The sequence below is a fragment of the Arvicanthis niloticus genome, chromosome 1, assembly GCF_011762505.2.
Source record: "Arvicanthis niloticus isolate mArvNil1 chromosome 1, mArvNil1.pat.X, whole genome shotgun sequence".
Lineage (NCBI taxonomy): Eukaryota > Metazoa > Chordata > Mammalia > Rodentia > Muridae > Arvicanthis > Arvicanthis niloticus.
In genome coordinates this window covers 152091477-152103085 of record NC_047658.1, presented here as the reverse complement: position 1 = coordinate 152103085, position 11609 = coordinate 152091477, and the positions used below count along the sequence as shown (strand labels likewise).

General features: G+C 42.9%; 1 long non-coding RNA gene across 2 annotated transcripts; it reads left to right on the top strand.

Moving 5' to 3' along the window:
• The first annotated feature begins 200 nt into the window (after positions 1–200).
• LOC143437775 (uncharacterized) lies at positions 201–9473 on the top strand. Of its 2 annotated transcripts, none has more exons than XR_013107061.1 (4): positions 201–500; positions 1903–2023; positions 6444–6493; positions 9346–9473. It is a non-coding gene; the product is annotated as an uncharacterized LOC143437775 (long non-coding RNA). The 2 variants fall into 2 exon arrangements; XR_013107060.1 differs by lacking the exon at positions 9346–9473 and adding an exon at positions 6863–8617.
• Positions 9474–11609: the final 2136 nt, after the last annotated feature.

The following is an 11609-nucleotide window of genomic DNA, read 5'->3' as shown; positions in this document are numbered from 1 at the left end:
GCCTTGAACTCTTGGTCTGCCTGCCTCCACCTCAGGAGTACTGGACTTACAGGTGCACACTCAGCACAAGTCTGGAGCTCTCGTACACAGTCATGATGAGACATGAAACAGTGCACCTGCAGTGGACACATCAAAGCTGTTTCTCAGAACGTTAAATGTCACAGATGATACAGCACTTCCTGTCTGCACACAAATAGAACAGAATGCACACTTGTATCGCTCTCGGAACACCAATCTCCATCACAGCATCCTTCCCAGGGGGAGAAGCTCCCCATGTGTCCGCTATATGTGCACAGTGGAGTATAGAGTCATGCTTAAAACGGTGCAATTTAGATGCAGCTGCATCATGGAGGAACCTGCAGGAAACAAACGGGAGAAGACACAAACATTGGATGACTCCCCTCAAATGACGAAGCCGGTCATAGACACGGATACAGAGGGGAATGCATCGGTCTCAGAGGCTGGGAAGTCAGGAGCAGACGTGAGCTGCTGTTTAATGGGTATGTAAGGATGGACATGGAGAGGGCTAGCGACCACAGCTGTCCAACACTGCACTAATTCTAGCAAACACAGCTGTCCAAAACTGCACTAATTCTACTGAACTGCGTTTACAGCGGTTAGGATGATACACTTTATATAATAATACTTGAACATACTAAAAATAATTGAAGCATAGATAGAACATTGACAACATTGAAGAGAGAAATTGAAGAAGGTACAGTAAGTTGGGTGTGGCAGCTCATACCCTAATCCTAAAGCAGGGGGATCACCATGAGCCTGAGGTCAGCCAGAGCTGCGGAGTGAATTCTAAGCCAGCTTGGTTGGGCTGGAGAGTGGCACCCTGAATCACAATCACACAGACCAAGCCCCCAAAAAACAAAAAAGAAAGGAAGGAAGAAAAGACATAACGGATGAAGAGATTCTGGACCTGGTTTAGAAGACTTTGTAACTGCTAAATTGTCTATACTAAACTGTCTAAGCTAAAGTACTCTTCATGTTCAATGTAATCCCTATGAGACTTCATAGAAACAGAAAGAAATGCCCTAAATGTTACAGGAAAGCATGAAAGCTATAAAATGTTTCACCTTTCTTCCTTCCTTCCTTCCTTTCTTTCTTTCTTTCTTTCTTTCTTTCTTTCTTTCTTTCTTTCTTTCTTTCTTTCCTTCTTTCCTTCCTTCCCCCTTCCCCACTCTCTCTTTCTGGTGCTGGGGTGGGGAAGAGGAGAGATCAACTATAGGCTTTGTATATGTATGTAAGACCAGGACTTGGATAGAAAGAACAAAGCTGGAATCCTTATTCTACAAGGTTTCAAAAATCTGTCACAGAGCTATAGTAATCAAAACAGCATCTCACCACATACAAACAGACCCGTGGAGCCCAGGGTGGGAGCCCAGAAATAAATCCACACATTTGAATCCACACATTTGAGTTAACTTTTGTCAAAGATGCAGAAATTCACAATGGAGAAAAGACTGTCTCCTTAACAAATGATGCTGAGAGGGCTGGACGTACACGTAGATGAATGTTGTCAGTGTCTCATCTCATACTATACTCAAAAATCAAGTCAAAGCTCATTAAAGACCTAAGACCCTGAGATGACAGGACAGAGACGCTGCAACCAAGCCTGGACAATGATGACTTTATATCACTAAACAGCATAGGTCCAACAGTGAAATAGACAAAAGGCTTACATCACAACGAAGAGCTTTGGGGTATGGAAGACACAGCATGAAAGCAGAGGGGGAAGGGTCTTCTGGGGAGGAAAGGAATGGCAGGAGGTGGGGCAAAAGTAGGGCAAACAGTGAAGCATAATGGTGTATATGCGTGGAAACATCACTGTAAACCCCTGGAAACAAAGTGAAAACCTTAAAACCACGTGGTGCTGAACATCTGTAATTTCAGAATTTGCAGATGGAGGCCAGAGGAGCACCTCACTTGTCAGCTACACAGCGACTTTGAGACGCCACATCTCAAGAAAAATCATAAACATGGGAAAGACAGTTTCTTCAGTGGTGTACAGCTGGTAAGTGATCCATGACCCTGTAAAAACTCCCTCACCGTGTTCCTGTGAGGTACCCTGATTAAATTCATTCTGTCATACACAAATGCACATTCACACAGACACACACATATACCCACACAGTACACTCACATGCATATTCACACACATTCACACTCACACACATTCATACACTTGTATACACACATTCACTCATACACACTCACACTCATTCACACACACATACATTCACACACATGTAAACATATTTACATATATGTATACATACATTCACACACAGATACACACATACACACAACCACACACACTCACACATATACACATTCACACACATTCATACACACACTTGTATATACAGATTCACTCACACACATTCATACTCTTTCTTGCACACATAGACACACATTCACACACATGTGTAAACACATTCACATACATGTATACACACATTCACACACAGATACATACACATTCACACTCACATATATACATACATTCACATACACACGTACACACATATACACATACACATTCACACCCATACACTCACATACACATATTTACACTCTCACATACACATTCTCACTCACACATACACACATTCACACGCACGACATAAAATAGAAGGGAAACTAGCTGAGAAGAAGGGGATCAGGAGTGGGAGGGAGAAAAGAGGGTAACGGTGAATATGCTCAAAATATATTATCTACATGTCTAAAAATATCACAAAATCCATCTTTATATATCCTTAATATATGCTAATACAAAACTTTGAAAACGCTTGGTAATAAACAAAGCCAAACCTAAACTTAAACAAACCAAAAAAGTAAAATGCTTCGCACAGCAGAAGAAACTATCAGCACTGGGGAGGTGAGGCAGCCTATGAGCTGAGAGAAACTATTTGAAAACTATACAGCTGACAAGGGGCTAATCTCCAAAATATGTAAGGAACTCAAATTTCCCAACAGTGGGAAACAAACAGCTTGATGAAAAAGCAGGCAGAGGGAGCTGAACACACATTTCTCAAATCAGCCAGCAGGTATAGAAGATGCTGAGGACCAGAGAAATGCAAATTGACCACAATGAAGTACCAGCTCGTACCTCTCAGGATGGTCATTAACAAAAAGACAAGGATAAGGTTTGGGTAAGGGATCCCTTAAACACCTTTGGTGGGAGTGTAAACTTGAAAAAACAAAAATAGAACCACCATATGATCTAGAAAGCCAACTACTGGGCATATATCCAAAAGATAAGAAAAGCAGTCTGTTTAGGAGATATCTGCCCCCCACGGACAGTACAGCACTTATTCACAATAACCCAGATGTGGAGTCAGCCTGAGAGTCCGTCGGAGGATGACCAGATGAAACACTAGTCAGCTGTTAAAGGAGTGGAAATCCGCTGGGCAGTGGTGGCACATGCCTTTAATCCCAGCACTTGGGAGGCAGAGGCAGGTGGATTTCTGAGTTCGAGGCCAGCCTGGTCTACAGAGTGAGTCCAGGACAGTCAGAGCTACACAGAGAAACCCTGTCTCAAAAAAACAAACAAACAAACAAAAAAAAAAAAAAAAAAAAGAGTGGAAATCCCATAGTCTGTGATGTAGATGTACCTGGGAGATATTATATTACCTGAAATAAGCCAAGGGCACATTTTCTTACCTGTGAAATCTCAAAAGGTTGAACTCAAAAAATAAACAGTGAAATGGTGGCTGTGACGGGGACCCTCAGGCACTGCTGGGTGAAGTGACATAAAATTACAGTCAGATGGAATGAAGCCATGGTGTGGACTCTCACTATATACTCAAAGATTGCTGAGAGTAGATTCCAAAAACTTTCACCACAAATATACACAGAGCGGTGCATATGTTAAATAGCTTGCAATATATGCACATGTCACTGCAGTGTACATCATAAATATATAACAGTTCTACTTGTCGATGAACACAAATACATAGAAGCTAGTATACAAAAGACTTCATTGAAGACCGTGATGGCTGTTTTTAGTTGTCAAGGGGACTATATCTGGAATTAACTAAAACCCAAGAAGCTGGGTATACTTTGTGAGGGATTTTTCTTAATTAAATAATTTGAAATAGGAAGAGGCACCTTTAATCCAGATTTTTTGAGGCCACACCTGCTGGTAGCCTATATAAAGGACATGGAAGAAAGAAACCTTCGCTCTTTGCCTGCTCGTGCCCCCTCTGTCTTACTGGCAACTCCACTTCGTCACTGGCATTAGATAGAGCCTACCTGACATGGACATTTCTGGTTGCGTCTTGTGATGCAGACTCGTGTGATGTTTTGCTGAAGCAGATATGCTTGGAGAGAGTATAAGACAATAGACAGTGATGGTGCCCTTGCGTAGCTAGCTGTGCAACGGTTTCGTAGGTCTCCTGTCTTTTCTGATCTTCACTTCGTTGACAAAGGCACAGCAGAGAACTTCTGGCATTCTCAATGGTTCTGGTTCCTCCTGCTGACTTGTGCCTATTCGGCGGAGGCGTGGCTGTTTCTGCTGGATTATGCTCCAATGCTGATTCGTGTTTGGTGACCCTTTGGAACTGGTCTGCTGGTATCCTGACAACAAAGATCAGAATTGCCCCCAAAGAACTACTTCTAAACAGGTCTACATCCCCACTGTCTTATTTCCCATCTTTTCTTCCCTACCTTTGTACAGTAGGTTAGAAGGGGGGTCGAAGCATTTAAGAGCCCTTATTAAAGTAGGTTTTTGAAAAATCTAAGCCTACACCTACTTCTTCGGGATTTCAGAATATACTGAAGACCAGCTGAGACATCCCACCTGTGGATCGAACAACTACTAGATTTTTGGACTTTCCATTGGAGGATTAGCTGAACCACAGCCTATAGTTCATTCTAATAAACCCTGTTTATACTTATATATTATAGACTTAGTCTATCAGCTCAGCTCCTCTGGAGGACTCTGATACAAAAGCTGTGGTGATTTTACTTCTTTTAAATTCTCTTATGTGTTTGTTTTTGAAACAGAATCTCTGTAGCCCAGGCTGGTCCTCTAACTCATGGCAAACTTTCGGTTTCCTGGGTGCTGGATTGACTACTGGTGTAATTCTTTGTTTATTTGGGATAGGGTCTCATGTAGCTCAGGCTGGTCTTGAACTCTTTATGCAGCAAGGAAGGACTTTGAATGTCTGAGCCTCCTGCTTCTGCCTCCTCAGTGCTGGGATCACAGGCTCGGACCGTCAGGTTCAGCTTTATGTGTTGCTGGGGATTGAACCCAGGACTTTAAGCATGCTAATCGAGCATTCTGCCACCCGAGTTATACCCCTAGCCCATCTGTTTGGTTTTTAAAAACACCACTGAAAAGGTGTTTTTAGCATCCAGGTGTGGTGGCACATGCTATGACCCCAGAGCTTGAGCAACTCAGTCAGGCCATTTAAAGAAACCCTGGCCCTAAACGATCTGGTGTCTTCAGTTACAAAATATGCTTTCTCAGACAGCCTGGTTAGTCCAAGGGACACAGCATGAGACTCTTACGTGTTTCCTTGTAGAATATTATAGATAAATGGAAGTCCCTACATGATTTCTCTTAATTCCATATGTCCCTATACACTATACATTCACGTCTAAAACTATCAGAATTAAATAGCACTTATTTGGTCCTGGGCATTGAACATAGAGCCTGACCACGCTACTGAAGACTTTATCCCCAGCCAGGGTCTTCCCGTACAGAACGCTTTTGTGTGTTTTTTTTTTTTTTCTTTCAACTTCCTGTTTGCCTCAACACTGTTTCTTAAATGTTTCCCATGTTGTCGCCCTGTTCTTGGTTTAAGTCTTGTTTTTATTATTGCCTTCTTTGAAACCATTACATATTCCACAGACAGACGCCTTCCCATTCATTAAATCCCCGCTGATAACTGTATGCAAGTTTTTGACTTTATAGGTCAGGGCACATTGACACACTTACACCTATGACTTATATTTTGTACACTAATATTAATAAAGCCAATTAATATTCGTAAAGAGAAATGTGCTTGAGATTGAATTCAGAGCCTTGATGATGGTATCTATGCATTTTACCACCAAACTACATTGCAACCAAGAGAAAGTGTGTGTGTGTAATGTGTATGTGTGTGTACATACATATATATGTGTGTGTATTATATATATATATGATGTTATATATAATAATGTAATATAGGGGCTAGAGAGATTGCTCAGTGGTTAAAAGTACTGGCGGATTTTCCAGAGGATCAGAGTTCAATTCCCAGCACCCACATAGCAGCTCACAACTGTCTGTAACTCCTGTTCCAGGGATCTGACACTATTACGGAGACATACATGCAGGCAAAAGACCAATGCATGTAGCAATAAATAAATAAAAACATTTCGGAGTTTTTTTTTTTTTAATTAATTAAAATTTGTATGTGTGTGTCATATTCTCATGGACGCAGGTGCCTGAAGAATCCAACAAAAGACATGCTGCTGGACTTAAAGGCCAGTTGTGAGTAGCCCCACATGGGTGTGGTAGATGTATGGGGCGGGGCTGGGGTGGTGAGTGGGGGCTGGGGTAATGAGGGGGGCTGGGGTAGTGAGGTGGGGCTGGGGTGGGTAGGGACTAGGGTCTGAACTCTGGTCCTCTGCAAGGGTAGTAAGTGCAATTAACCACTGAGCCTCCTTCTCAGGCCTCAGTATTTTTGACTATTGAAAGGATTTGTTTTAAAACTGAGTTAGAACAGCGGCAGACTTCTAGACGTAAACCCGTGCCTATCTATATTTCTAGCCCAAGGTGGCCTAGAATATACTGTCTCAGAGCTACTGCTGCAGCGAGAGGCCCCACACACTTTTTTGGATTTTTTTTTTTTCCTCACAGAATTCGGAACAGCTTGTGTCTATGACCTCCTCAACGGCTGCTGTAGGGCACTCCCTCTAAAAACTCATGTACAGGATGTGGGACCTGGGGAGACATTTGGGGACTCACTGAAAGGGGAGCGAGATAAGAGAGACCTAAGGCATCCAAGCCCTTCATCCTTCCCTAGACTTAGAGAACTTGATCCTTCGGACCCGTGGCTGCTGTTAGCTCCTGTCACCACCTGATCTTTTTACCCACGAGTTTAGGATGCCAGAGACAGAATCAGGAGGGGGTGAAAATCAGCAAATTCCCAGCACCTTGCGCTCGGTGCCACGTCATCCTTAACCAAAGGCGCAACTGAGTGTAAAATAAGTAAAGTTCTCCTGCTTGCTAAAACGACTCAGCACACAAAGGCTCTCCGGTGAGAGAAAGAAAAGCAAAAAGCAGAAGAAAAAGAAACACTCCCCTCCCTCCAGACTCCCCTCAAGCCTCTAATCTCATCTCTGAAAAGGAACTGTACTTTACTGTCCACAAAACAGTCTATTTTCAAAGTGAGAGCAGGAGGGAGGAGAGGGGCGCCTGGGCCCACGGCAGCCCGCGAATTCCTGCTTGTTTATAGAAGGCAGTGGCCGAGGACAGACACTTTGAAACCACCTGTGAACGAATTAAAGACCGAGGGGGGCAAAACCCCCATCACAAACAGAATCTCACTGCTCAAGTGTGAAAGAAAAGGAAGAAAGAAAAAGCCAAGTAGATCTTTGCCGGCAACCACTAGATGGACGTAGAATTCAAAAACATTCTTTGGGGAGATCAAGGATGGCAGGCTTTGAAGCCTGGAGGGCCGGCGAGGCTCAGAGCGCCCGGCCGCGAGCCCCACACCCGAGCAAGCGGCCGCACTCTTGCACTTGCTGGGGAAAGCATTTAAATGGGAACAATGTCAAATTTCACAGCTATCTTATGTCCAGTGACCTTACGGGACCCCGAGGGAAAGACAGATCGAAAATGATTGTTCTCGACAAGTTCCTCAAAGCGAAGAAGTCAAATAGGCAAACCCTTCAGAAACGACGTCTGCGGAATGAAAAAAGAAAACCGCTCATAAAACTGTTGCTTGTTGCACGCCCTGCCCAGCCCCAGCCCGAGCCTTGGGCGCTTGCTCGCTTGTTTGTTTATTTATGTATTTATTTGTTTGTCCACCGGCTCTGCTCGAGGTGTGGCTGTTCTTTATCTAATACACACAAAGATCAAGTTCCATCTTGACAGTTCAAGAACTTGGGGGGGAAAAAGTTTACTGTGGAGGAAGAAACTGGAGGTAACAACTATTCTGAAATATTTAATCAATTTGAAACAGCTTTTCCCGATGTTGAAAGAAAATGAGACAGGCTAGAGTCTGAAGGGGAAACCCAGTCTACCAGCTAAGGGAAAGAAGACTAAAGGACAATTTAGGAGAACAAAGATGAGCTCTCAAACCTCTGTCTGTATTTTAGACAAGAATTTCAATGACACTTCACGTCCTCTAACTTTGACTTAAGTGAACCATCTTAGCTTAATGGCTCCCCCCTCCTTAAAAGAAAAGAAGTCTTAGAGATGGGACTAAAAGTCCCTTTCATCACTAACCAGGAGGATCACGCCCCTTTCCCAGGACCAGCCTCTACCATGAGCTTGACATGCAGCTAGTCCTATTTTTGTTCTTTATTTACATTGCGATCCTTAAAGAGCTACGATAGTTCTGTGATAACTCATAAATGACATCATGCTGTACACTCTGCTCCAAATGTATCTCGCTTATTTCACTCAGCATTATGATTCTGACACCTATCCATATAGATACATTCTTTCTTTTTTTTTGGAATGGTGTTTTAAAAGAGGAAAAAGAAGTTTATTCACAGGAAAGTTTTACGTATATTTGCATGTTTCTGCCTGTCTGACTTAGGAACAGCTCATCGAAGGAGCAGGGTTTTCATAAAGATATGGGGTTTCATAAAGATTACGGAATACCCAGGGTGACAGGGGATGACATGGGGTGTTCCAGAGATACTCCTTAAAATAATATCCTAAACCAGGAATCATAAGGATAGTTGTCACCTCCTACGTCGGTTGGTGGGAGGGTTTGAGATGCATGAGCATTGAACCTGAGGGCTTGTACTTCACAAGCGAACAGTCTACCACTGTGCTGTATCCCCAGTCATCTTCCCGAGGCTTTAAAAAATATTTGCTTTAACCATGTGTGGCAGTTCACACACCTCTAACCCTAGCATCCTGGAGGCGGAGGCAGGTAGATCCTGGGCCAGCCTGGTTTACAGAGCAAGTCCCAGGATAGCCCGGGCTACACAGAGATACCCAGTCTTGAAAAACCAACCAAAACAAACAAAAAATATTTAGTCTAGATGAAGATTTTGTCTGTAAGAGATATATTTAACAAAGGATGCTGAGCTAACTGAACCAAGATTTACTGAGACACAACAACCCTGGAATCTATAAAATATCATACCATTTAAACCCACCAGGCAGACATGCAAATCAAAGGAAACAAATGAGAGAGACTTTGCTTGGAGGAGCCACCGCTGATGTGGGCAGTTGACTACACAGTTGATGTTCAGAATCAAATATTGTCAGAATGTATCCCAGGGAAAGGTAAGTATGTCAGTCACTGCTTGACTGCTGCTTACAACAGTTTTAATGTTGCTTTGTCAGTCCTCCTGAGCACAAAACCTGCAAAGGGCTTTGATTTGCTCAGGTCTCCTCAGGGAAGAACCACAGAATCCTTGAAGCATGATTTGAAAAAAAAAAAAAATGAATAAGATATTCTACCCAAAATTCAACATCACCTTTAATCTTGCCCTCTCCTCCTTTAATCCCTAGGTAATGTTTTGTGCTTCTTTTGCAGAAAAGCAATTTTGCTAATCACTTTAGCACCAATTCTTGCATCCCTGGCAATACTCAGAACTGCCTCCGTCCAAGTCTTTGATGTGGGAAAGAAACACACACACACACACACACACACACACACACACACACACACACATTCTCGCATGTAATCTGAAAACAATTCACCTCTTGCCAATGAGTGCACAGCCCTCCACTTTACTAGAGAGCAAGTTCTGTGGAGGTTTCTAATCCTTTCTGCCAAAGAAGAGAAGAGAATCACTCAGGTAGCCCAACGTCATTCAGGAGTTAAAAATCACTTGAAATGTTTTGTGCTGTGTTTAGGGCTTTAAAAAAAAAAATCACTTGCTGAAGATTATCGATCAAAACAATGCAAGAAAAAAATAAAAATAAAAAATAAGAAAAGATTCCTCATCCGTAACTCAAACAGGATACTCTTCTCAACTCAGATAACTCTTGATCTACGTGTACGACAAAAAAACAAAACAAACCCCGCCTTAATCCCTCAAAGCTTTGCTGTATCAGAGAAGCGGCAATAACGGAGGTGGCCTAAATTCCAGAAATGTACAAAAGATTTGGTTGGAAAGAAAACTAAAAAAGAAAAAGGAATTCTGCTGGCATTGCCTTGGTGTGAGGAGGGGAATTTAGAGAACTATCCGAAGGATCCCCTAGGCGTCCAATGGGGTGTGTGCATCTGTGTTTGGAAGGTGGCGGCGACCTATGTACCAACACTTTTAAGGAATTGAAATAGATCTCTCAGTGTGGTGCATGTTACTTGAACGTGTGTTTATGCTTCACTGGGATACTGCAGCATCCTGAAGCTTGCTCCACAAACAATTCTCTTAATAACTTTTAGTTGAGGTCAGTGATTTCCCCTAGCTTAGTTGTTTCTTCTTATGTGTAATTGCTTATTTAAACCCAGTGGAACCAGTTCTGTTCTTTCCCCTTCTATCTATATTTGTAGTATCCTCACAGTCTATTAATCCCGGTCCACCTTCAGATGGTTAACACCTTGCAAACCCCCTTTCCTATTGGTACTCTTCATTGCAACGTAACAATCTCCCTCATGTGGCCTCTTCCATTTACTCAAATATGTTAAAAATTGTCCATCCACCCCTTAGAATTCTCTCTTAGAGGTAAAATGGATTTTTCTTGTGGGTTTTTGTTTCATTTTGTTTTGAGAGAGGGTCTCACTATGTGGCTCTCGATAGACTCAACTCATTGTAGACCATGGCCTCGGACTCCGAGAAGGCTGCCTAACTCTCCTTCCTGAGTGCTGAGAGTAAAGACTGGAGCCATGATGTCTGGTGCTAAAGCTTATTGATATGAATAATAAATATAGATAATTAAATATGTAAAAGTTAAAAAATATATCAGATGGGGCAGATGAGATTGAAGTGAAAAACTCCTAGTTTCTTTGGAAAGTCAGTTATGTCAAATGATGGTTTGCAGGGGCACACAGGTGAAAGGATGTCTTGCTAAAGCAGACACGGAAAAGAATATTTTCCTGAAGCAGACACAACTTGTGGTAATGCTCCCATTGAGAGAACCTTGCCCAAGAACTGCCCATGAGGTTCCTGTGGCAGCTTGCTTCTTCTGTGGCCCCTCCTTAGGCTGGTTGGCCAGCCTGGCAGTTCTTCAGGATTGAACTACAGTTGCTGGTGTCTGCCTGCCTAGAGGACTGGTCTGCAGCTGCTGAGTCATATTTGGTGTTTGCTACCAGACTGAACTGCCGCCAAAGAAGATGGAGCTCATCCGGAAAGAACTATCGCTGAGCAAATCCACGCCCCCCCCCCCCCCATATCCTAATAACTTCCCTTCCACTGCCTCTGCTGGGTGATGGGCTAGAGGAGAGGCTGAGCCCTTATTAAAGTAGGTTGCAAAA